Source organism: Tribolium castaneum, chromosome 10, assembly GCF_031307605.1.
Source record: "Tribolium castaneum strain GA2 chromosome 10, icTriCast1.1, whole genome shotgun sequence".
In the NCBI taxonomy this organism is placed as follows: domain Eukaryota; kingdom Metazoa; phylum Arthropoda; class Insecta; order Coleoptera; family Tenebrionidae; genus Tribolium; species Tribolium castaneum.
In genome coordinates this window covers 117,308-126,533 of record NC_087403.1, presented here as the reverse complement: position 1 = coordinate 126,533, position 9,226 = coordinate 117,308, and the positions used below count along the sequence as shown (strand labels likewise).

General features: G+C 31.4%; 1 long non-coding RNA gene across 1 annotated transcript; it reads left to right on the top strand.

Annotated features, from left to right (window-relative positions):
* The first annotated feature begins 423 nt into the window (after window positions 1–423).
* On the top strand, window positions 424–3,799 carry LOC107397700 (uncharacterized). Its single transcript, XR_010335660.1, has 3 exons — window positions 424–3,461; window positions 3,508–3,584; window positions 3,635–3,799. It is a non-coding gene; the product is annotated as an uncharacterized LOC107397700 (long non-coding RNA).
* The last annotated feature ends 5,427 nt before the right edge of the window (window positions 3,800–9,226 follow it).

The window sequence follows — 9,226 nt, the reverse complement described above, 5'->3', positions numbered from 1 at the left end:
TTTAATTTCGAAATGAGACAAATTAATCTTGAACTTAAATGCATTTTAACTTTATTTATTAAATTTTAATTTTGAATTTAAATGAAATTTATTCAAGTGCTTGAAATAATTTGATTGCAATTAAGGGCCGGTTTACAGTAAGCGATTTAAATTTTAATTACGAATTAAAGAATAATTTCTTTTCGTTTTTAATTCAATTCGAAGCGCGAATCCGTTTAATTTTAAATTTAAACAAATTCAAATGAAAATGAACTTTAATTTCGAAATGAGACAAATTAATCTTGAACTTGAATGCACTTTAACTTTATTTATTAAATTTTAATTTTGAATTTAAATGAAATTTATTCAAGTACTTGAAATTATTTGATTGCAATTAAGGGCCGGTTTACAGTAAGCGATTTAAATTTTAATTACGAATTAAAGAATAATTTCTTTTCGTTTTTAATTCAATTCGAAGCGCGAATCCGTTTAATTTTAAATTTAAACAAATTCAAATGAAAACGAACTTCAATTTCGAAACGAGACAAATTAACCTTGAACTTGACTGCACTTTCACGGCCGGTTTAATTCATTTATTAAATTTTAATTTTGAATTTAAATCAAATGTATTTAAGTACTTGAAACAATTTAATTGTAATCACGGACCGGTTTACAGCAAGCGATTTAAATTTAATTCAGAATTATTTTAATTCGTTTCGTTTCACGTTTTACGATTCAGTTGATTCAGTAATTAAAGGCCGGTTTACAGCAAATGATTTAAATTTTAATTCCGAATTAAAGAATAATTTGTTTCCATTTTTAATTTAATTCGAAGCGCGAATCAGTTTAAGTTTAAATTTAAACAAATTCGAATGAAAACGAATTATTTTATTTCAGAATTTGAATTTGTTCTTTCGGTCCACTTTCGTAAAAAACCATTACGATGTAAATGACTAATCTGTTACCATGACAACTTATATAATACATAAAAGCCAAGAGTACGCTTTTTGCACCACAATATTTTTTATGAAAGTGAACCGAAAATAATTAATTCGTTTTAATCTTTTTGGCTTGGCTGCTGCTGTTTTTGTAGCATCATTGGCTTGATATTAATTTTATTAATTTCCATCCTTATTTTGAGACGTTCTGTATCAATACATTATTTTAAAAAGACTCTTTGATGCTATTTAAACATCAGTATCATCTTAATAGAGGTGTGCTTAACGATTTAAATTTATTTACTGCAATTATTTTGTCTTTTATTTTTAAATTAACATTCATATCGTCCTGCAGTTTGGTATAAATACGTATTGATAAGCACATCTCTAATAAAAAAGGGAAGTATGTACGGAATTCGTGTTCTGATGTAACGTTTTTTTCACCACTACCGAAAGTAGCCAACAAAATTCATAATTTTTACGCGTCTTTTCTTTTCTTGCTTTAATTTACTTTATTCTTCACTCTATCTTTTCTTCTCTTTCTTTCCTTTTTCCTCGTCTTTTTTTTCTTTTTTTTCTTTTCCGTCATATTATTGCTTCAAATGGGAATAGATGTAACCGCTGATGCTGACTGACTGTAGTCATTCAATTTGTTTCCAATTCATTGAAGAAAAAGCTATGAATGCAATTTTACTTATGAGATATTTTCCTCACTCCAAGTAATTTTTTGCTTGCGTCACCATCGCCTACTGGGCCAACCGGGGATTTTGAATTAATTCACATTGTCACATCGAAAACAAATGGTCTCGTAGCATGGTGCTGAACCATTGGGAAAAGGAAACTATCTGATGATTATAATAAAAGACGTAAGTGAACGTCGCTCCAACTCATGGCATGTTGGGGGAAAAGTGGAGGAAATAATAAAAAAAAATTTGGATTCGATGGAATTGACTGATCTAATTATGATTTCTTAAAAGTGGGTGAATATGATTCTCTTGAATAAGTGGGCACTGATTATTTTCCTATGACTAAATTTTAACAAAATTGATCAAAAAAAAAAAATAGCAAACCCCTAGATTTGTTAATGTATCAATGGTGTACTAAGCTCGTAGTAAAATCGAATAAAGACTCGATCTCATTAATTTGAGTGTGTTAGTCGTGCTGATGCTCCTCGATAGACACATACCTATAAACGGTATTAGCTGTCGTGCAAATACATATCCTAGATATGTAGAGGAGAAGCTGCGAGCAAAAAATTGTACACTAAATACAGGCATTTTCTAGGATGGCTTTGCATTCATTAAAAAAAACACAAAAAATACACAAAAAAATAAAAAAAAATATCAAAAAAATAAAAAAAAATAACAAAAAAAATAAAAAAAATAACAAAAATAAAAAGAATAAAAAAATGGTCGGAAAAGGAAATTAATCATTGCCTGTTTATTTAAGAGAATTGTTCAGGTCACCCAAGAATCATAATTAGATCAGTGAATTTCATCGCGTCCGCCTCTGCTTTTCTCCCATTTGCCATGAGTTTGAGTGGCGTTCCCGTCTTTTATTATAATCATCACACTGTTTCCTTTTCCTGGTGGTATCTGCACTGTGCCACGAGACCATTTGTTTTCGATGGAACAGTGTGGGTTAATTTAAAATCACCAACTGGCCCATTTAGTCGATTATGGCACCAGCAAGAATTATTTGGACTGAGAATAAAATATTTTATGGGTAATGCGCGTTTATAGTTTTTTCTCTTTGTTTTTTTTAACGGTGTCACATTATCACAGTCAGCAATTGCTTTCCCATTTATTTCCACTTTAAGCGATTTTTTGTCAATATTTTTTTTTTTGTTAATTTAATGAATTTGGTGGCTGATTTCGGTAGCGGATTTTATTTAATGTAAAGCTCGAGTCTTGTTATAAGTACATACTTTCCTTTATCAGGTAGGTAAATTTAAATTAATTCTAACTTTTTTTTATAATATAATAAAGGTCGGTTTACATTAACCCAATTGCAGTCAAACTGCTGATCACGTGATCAAATTGATTGGTGAATTAATTTTTAATTCAGTCTTTTTTAAACCGGGTTTTAGTATATTATTTTTTTATTAGCCGAGGTTTTGGGTTTGTAATTTTGGGTACAGAAAATATTTTTGTTTTATTTTGTAACATTAATCTTAGGTTTGGTTTATTTGTTTTTCCATTTTTGGTGTGTGTATAATTTTAACCTTCATAGGGGAATTTTTAGACGCTTTATCTAAATTTTTTATTTACATTGACAAATAGAGTCAATCCCTCCAAAAGCAGCTTTTACAATTCTCGTATAAATTTCGGTTAAGTCTGTTAATCGTGGTATCGTGTAATATGAATAAATGTTAAATTTTTTTTTATAAATAAGTAAATTTATCCGACGATTGTAAATGCAGCTCTTATTATTTTTATTTATATTAATCATAAATAATTTCTTTGTTTCTTAGAAATTCTTATCACATGTTTTGCTTCCACCTTCAAGGGTTGCCCAACACGAATGCAAAGATTGCATTAAACAGTGAGTAAATCTAAAGTTGCTGAAGTAAAATTAATAATCGTCTTAGGTCGTCAAATGTGCTAACCATTGCAATTTCCACTTGGAGTTATGAATTTTGAGAGCTCAAAAGCTAGTGTCTGTGTTGTAAGTTTTAAACTTACTTTTTATGCATTTATTATATGTTTTTTTATTAGGGATTTATTACGGCCTGGTTGCGGCGGGCCTGCAGGATTCGGAGGATTTCAAAGGCGTTCTTCGTCTGGTTCTTCAGAGATTATTTTTTAACTGACAATAATTATCATTAAACGTTGTTATATTTGTGTGATTGATTATGTTTTTTTTAATAAACGCTAAAGAAATGTGTCTTTTATTGGGGGGCAAATGTAAGTTCAATAAATTATGGGCATTTTTGAGCTAAAAAAAAAATAGAAGAAAAAGGTAAGTGGAAAATAATGTACTACAATTAAAGTGTTTAAAAAAAATCGCGCTAAATCAAATTATTTTAAATCGGATTTAAAAGGTTTGTGAATACGTGATGTCAACCATTACGAACTAAAAAAAATGGCGCGGTTACGTGTTTAAAAAGTAATGCCAACCTAAAAAATCGCACAAAATCGGTAACAAAATTTTAAATGGAGCGGACACGTGCACTTAATCGGTAAATAAATTAAAAAAATGGCGCGAACACGTGTTTAAAAAACAATTTCTAACCTAAAAATCACGATAAGCCGGTAATTAAATTAAACAAAAATGGCGCGGTTACGTGTTTAAAAAGTAATGCCAACCTAAAAAATCGCACTAAATCGGTAACAAAATTTTAAATGGCGCGGACACGTGCACTTAATTGGCAAATAAATAAAAAAAATGGCGCGAACACGTGTTTAAAAAACAATTTCTAACCTAAAAATCACGATAAGCCGGTAATTAAATTAAACAAAAATGGCGCGGTTACGTGTTTAAAAAGTAATACCAACCTAAAAAATCGCACTAAATCGGTAACAAAATTTTAAATGGCGCGGACACGTGCACTTAATCGGTAAATAAATTAAAAAAAATGGCGCGAACACGTGTTTAAAAAACAATTTCTAACCTAAAAATCACGATAAGCCGGTAATTAAATTAAACAAAAATGGCGCGGTTACGTGTTTAAAAAGTAATGCCAACCTAAAAAATCGCACTAAATCGGTAACAAAATTTTAAATGGAGCGGACACGTGCACTTAATCGGTAAATAAATTAAAAAAATGGCGCGAACACGTGTTTAAAAAACAATTTCTAACCTAAAAATCACGATAAGCCGGTAATTAAATTAAACAAAAATGGCGCGGTTACGTGTTTAAAAAGTAATACCAACCTAAAAAATCGCACTAAATCGGTAACAAAATTTTAAATGGCGCGGACACGTGCACTTAATTGGCAAATAAATAAAAAAAATGGCGCGAACACGTGTTTAAAAAACAATTTCTAACCTAAAAATCACGATAAGCCGGTAATTAAATTAAACAAAAATGGCGCGGTTACGTGTTTAAAAAGTAATGCCAACCTAAAAAATCGCACTAAATCGGTAACAAAATTTTAAATGGCGCGGACACGTGCACTTAATTGGCAAATAAATTAAAAAAATGGCGCGAACACGTGTTTAAAAAACAATTTCTAACCTAAAAATCACGCTAAACAGGTAACTAAATTAAAAAAATGGCGCAGTTACGTGTTTAAAAAGTAATGCCAACCTAAAAAATCGCACAAAATCGGTAACAAAATTTTAAATGGCGCGGACACGTGCACTTAATTGGCAAATAAATAAAAAAAATGGCGCGAACACGTGTTTAAAAAACAATTTCTAACCTAAAAATCACGATAAGCCGGTAATTAAATTAAACAAAAATGGCGCGGTTACGTGTTTAAAAAGTAATACCAACCTAAAAAATCGCACTAAATCGGTAACAAAATTTTAAATGGCGCGGACACGTGCACTTAATCGGTAAATAAATTAAAAAAATGGCGCGAACACGTGTTTAAAAAACAATTTCTAACCTAAAAATCACGATAAGCCGGTAATTAAATTAAACAAAAATGGCGCGGTTACGTGTTTAAAAAGTAATACCAACCTAAAAAATCGCACTAAATCGGTAACAAAATTTTAAATGGCGCGGACACGTGCACTTAATTGGCAAATAAATAAAAAAAATGGCGCGAACACGTGTTTAAAAAACAATTTCTAACCTAAAAATCACGATAAGCCGGTAATTAAATTAAACAAAAATGGCGCGGTTACGTGTTTAAAAAGTAATACCAACCTAAAAAATCGCACTAAATCGGTAACAAAATTTTAAATGGCGCGGACACGTGCACTTAATTGGCAAATAAATAAAAAAAATGGCGCGAACACGTGTTTAAAAAACAATTTCTAACCTAAAAATCACGATAAGCCGGTAATTAAATTAAACAAAAATGGCGCGGTTACGTGTTTAAAAAGTAATGCCAACCTAAAAAATCGCACTAAATCGGTAACAAAATTTTAAATGGCGCGGACACGTGCACTTAATCGGTAAATAAATTAAAAAAATGGCGCGAACACGTGTTTAAAAAACAATTTCTAACCTAAAAATCACGATAAGCCGGTAATTAAATTAAACAAAATGGCGCGGTTACGTGTTTAAAAAGTAATACCAACCTAAAAAATCGCACTAAATCGGTAACAAAATTTTAAATGGCGCGGACACGTGCACTTAATTGGCAAATAAATAAAAAAAATGGCGCGAACACGTGTTTAAAAAACAATTTCTAACCTAAAAATCACGATAAGCCGGTAATTAAATTAAACAAAAATGGCGCGGTTACGTGTTTAAAAAGTAATGCCAACCTAAAAAATCGCACTAAATCGGTAACAAAATTTTAAATGGAGCGGACACGTGCACTTAATCGGTAAATAAATTAAAAAAATGGCGCGAACACGTGTTTAAAAAACAATTTCTAACCTAAAAATCACGATAAGCCGGTAATTAAATTAAACAAAAATGGCGCGGTTACGTGTTTAAAAAGTAATACCAACCTAAAAAATCGCACTAAATCGGTAACAAAATTTTAAATGGCGCGGACACGTGCACTTAATTGGCAAATAAATAAAAAAAATGGCGCGAACACGTGTTTAAAAAACAATTTCTAACCTAAAAATCACGATAAGCCGGTAATTAAATTAAACAAAAATGGCGCGGTTACGTGTTTAAAAAGTAATACCAACCTAAAAAATCGCACTAAATCGGTAACAAAATTTTAAATGGCGCGGACACGTGCACTTAATCGGTAAATAAATTAAAAAAATGGCGCGAACACGTGTTTAAAAAACAATTTCTAACCTAAAAATCACGATAAGCCGGTAATTAAATTAAACAAAAATGGCGCGGTTACGTGTTTAAAAAGTAATGCCAACCTAAAAAATCGCACTAAATCGGTAACAAAATTTTAAATGGAGCGGACACGTGCACTTAATCGGTAAATAAATTAAAAAAATGGCGCGAACACGTGTTTAAAAAACAATTTCTAACCTAAAAATCACGATAAGCCGGTAATTAAATTAAACAAAAATGGCGCGGTTACGTGTTTAAAAAGTAATGCCAACCTAAAAAATCGCACTAAATCGGTAACAAAATTTTAAATGGCGCGGACACGTGCACTTAATTGGCAAATAAATTAAAAAAATGGCGCGAACACGTGTTTAAAAAACAATTTCTAACCTAAAAATCACGCTAAACAGGTAACTAAATTAAAAAAATGGCGCAGTTACGTGTTTAAAAAGTAATGCCAACCTAAAAAATCGCACAAAATCGGTAACAAAATTTTAAATGGCGCGGACACGTGCACTTAATTGGCAAATAAATAAAAAAAATGGCGCGAACACGTGTTTAAAAAACAATTTCTAACCTAAAAATCACGATAAGCCGGTAATTAAATTAAACAAAAATGGCGCGGTTACGTGTTTAAAAAGTAATACCAACCTAAAAAATCGCACTAAATCGGTAACAAAATTTTAAATGGCGCGGACACGTGCACTTAATCGGTAAATAAATTAAAAAAATGGCGCGAACACGTGTTTAAAAAACAATTTCTAACCTAAAAATCACGATAAGCCGGTAATTAAATTAAACAAAAATGGCGCGGTTACGTGTTTAAAAAGTAATACCAACCTAAAAAATCGCACTAAATCGGTAACAAAATTTTAAATGGCGCGGACACGTGCACTTAATTGGCAAATAAATAAAAAAAATGGCGCGAACACGTGTTTAAAAAACAATTTCTAACCTAAAAATCACGATAAGCCGGTAATTAAATTAAACAAAAATGGCGCGGTTACGTGTTTAAAAAGTAATACCAACCTAAAAAATCGCACTAAATCGGTAACAAAATTTTAAATGGCGCGGACACGTGCACTTAATTGGCAAATAAATAAAAAAAATGGCGCGAACACGTGTTTAAAAAACAATTTCTAACCTAAAAATCACGATAAGCCGGTAATTAAATTAAACAAAAATGGCGCGGTTACGTGTTTAAAAAGTAATGCCAACCTAAAAAATCGCACTAAATCGGTAACAAAATTTTAAATGGCGCGGACACGTGCACTTAATTGGCAAATAAATAAAAAAAATGGCGCGAACACGTGTTTAAAAAACAATTTCTAACCTAAAAATCACGATAAGCCGGTAATTAAATTAAACAAAAATGGCGCGGTTACGTGTTTAAAAAGTAATGCCAACCTAAAAAATCGCACTAAATCGGTAACAAAATTTTAAATGGAGCGGACACGTGCACTTAATCGGTAAATAAATTAAAAAAATGGCGCGAACACGTGTTTAAAAAACAATTTCTAACCTAAAAATCACGATAAGCCGGTAATTAAATTAAACAAAAATGGCGCGGTTACGTGTTTAAAAAGTAATGCCAACCTAAAAAATCGCACTAAATCGGTAACAAAATTTTAAATGGCGCGGACACGTGCACTTAATTGGCAAATAAATTAAAAAAATGGCGCGAACACGTGTTTAAAAAACAATTTCTAACCTAAAAATCACGCTAAACAGGTAACTAAATTAAAAAAATGGCGCAGTTACGTGTTTAAAAAGTAATGCCAACCTAAAAAATCGCACAAAATCGGTAACAAAATTTTAAATGGCGCGGACACGTGCACTTAATTGGCAAATAAATAAAAAAAATGGCGCGAACACGTGTTTAAAAAACAATTTCTAACCTAAAAATCACGATAAGCCGGTAATTAAATTAAACAAAAATGGCGCGGTTACGTGTTTAAAAAGTAATACCAACCTAAAAAATCGCACTAAATCGGTAACAAAATTTTAAATGGCGCGGACACGTGCACTTAATCGGTAAATAAATTAAAAAAATGGCGCGAACACGTGTTTAAAAAACAATTTCTAACCTAAAAATCACGATAAGCCGGTAATTAAATTAAACAAAAATGGCGCGGTTACGTGTTTAAAAAGTAATACCAACCTAAAAAATCGCACTAAATCGGTAACAAAATTTTAAATGGCGCGGACACGTGCACTTAATTGGCAAATAAATAAAAAAAATGGCGCGAACACGTGTTTAAAAAACAATTTCTAACCTAAAAATCACGATAAGCCGGTAATTAAATTAAACAAAAATGGCGCGGTTACGTGTTTAAAAAGTAATACCAACCTAAAAAATCGCACTAAATCGGTAACAAAATTTTAAATGGCGCGGACACGTGCACTTAATTGGCAAATAAATAAAAAAAATGGCGCGAACACG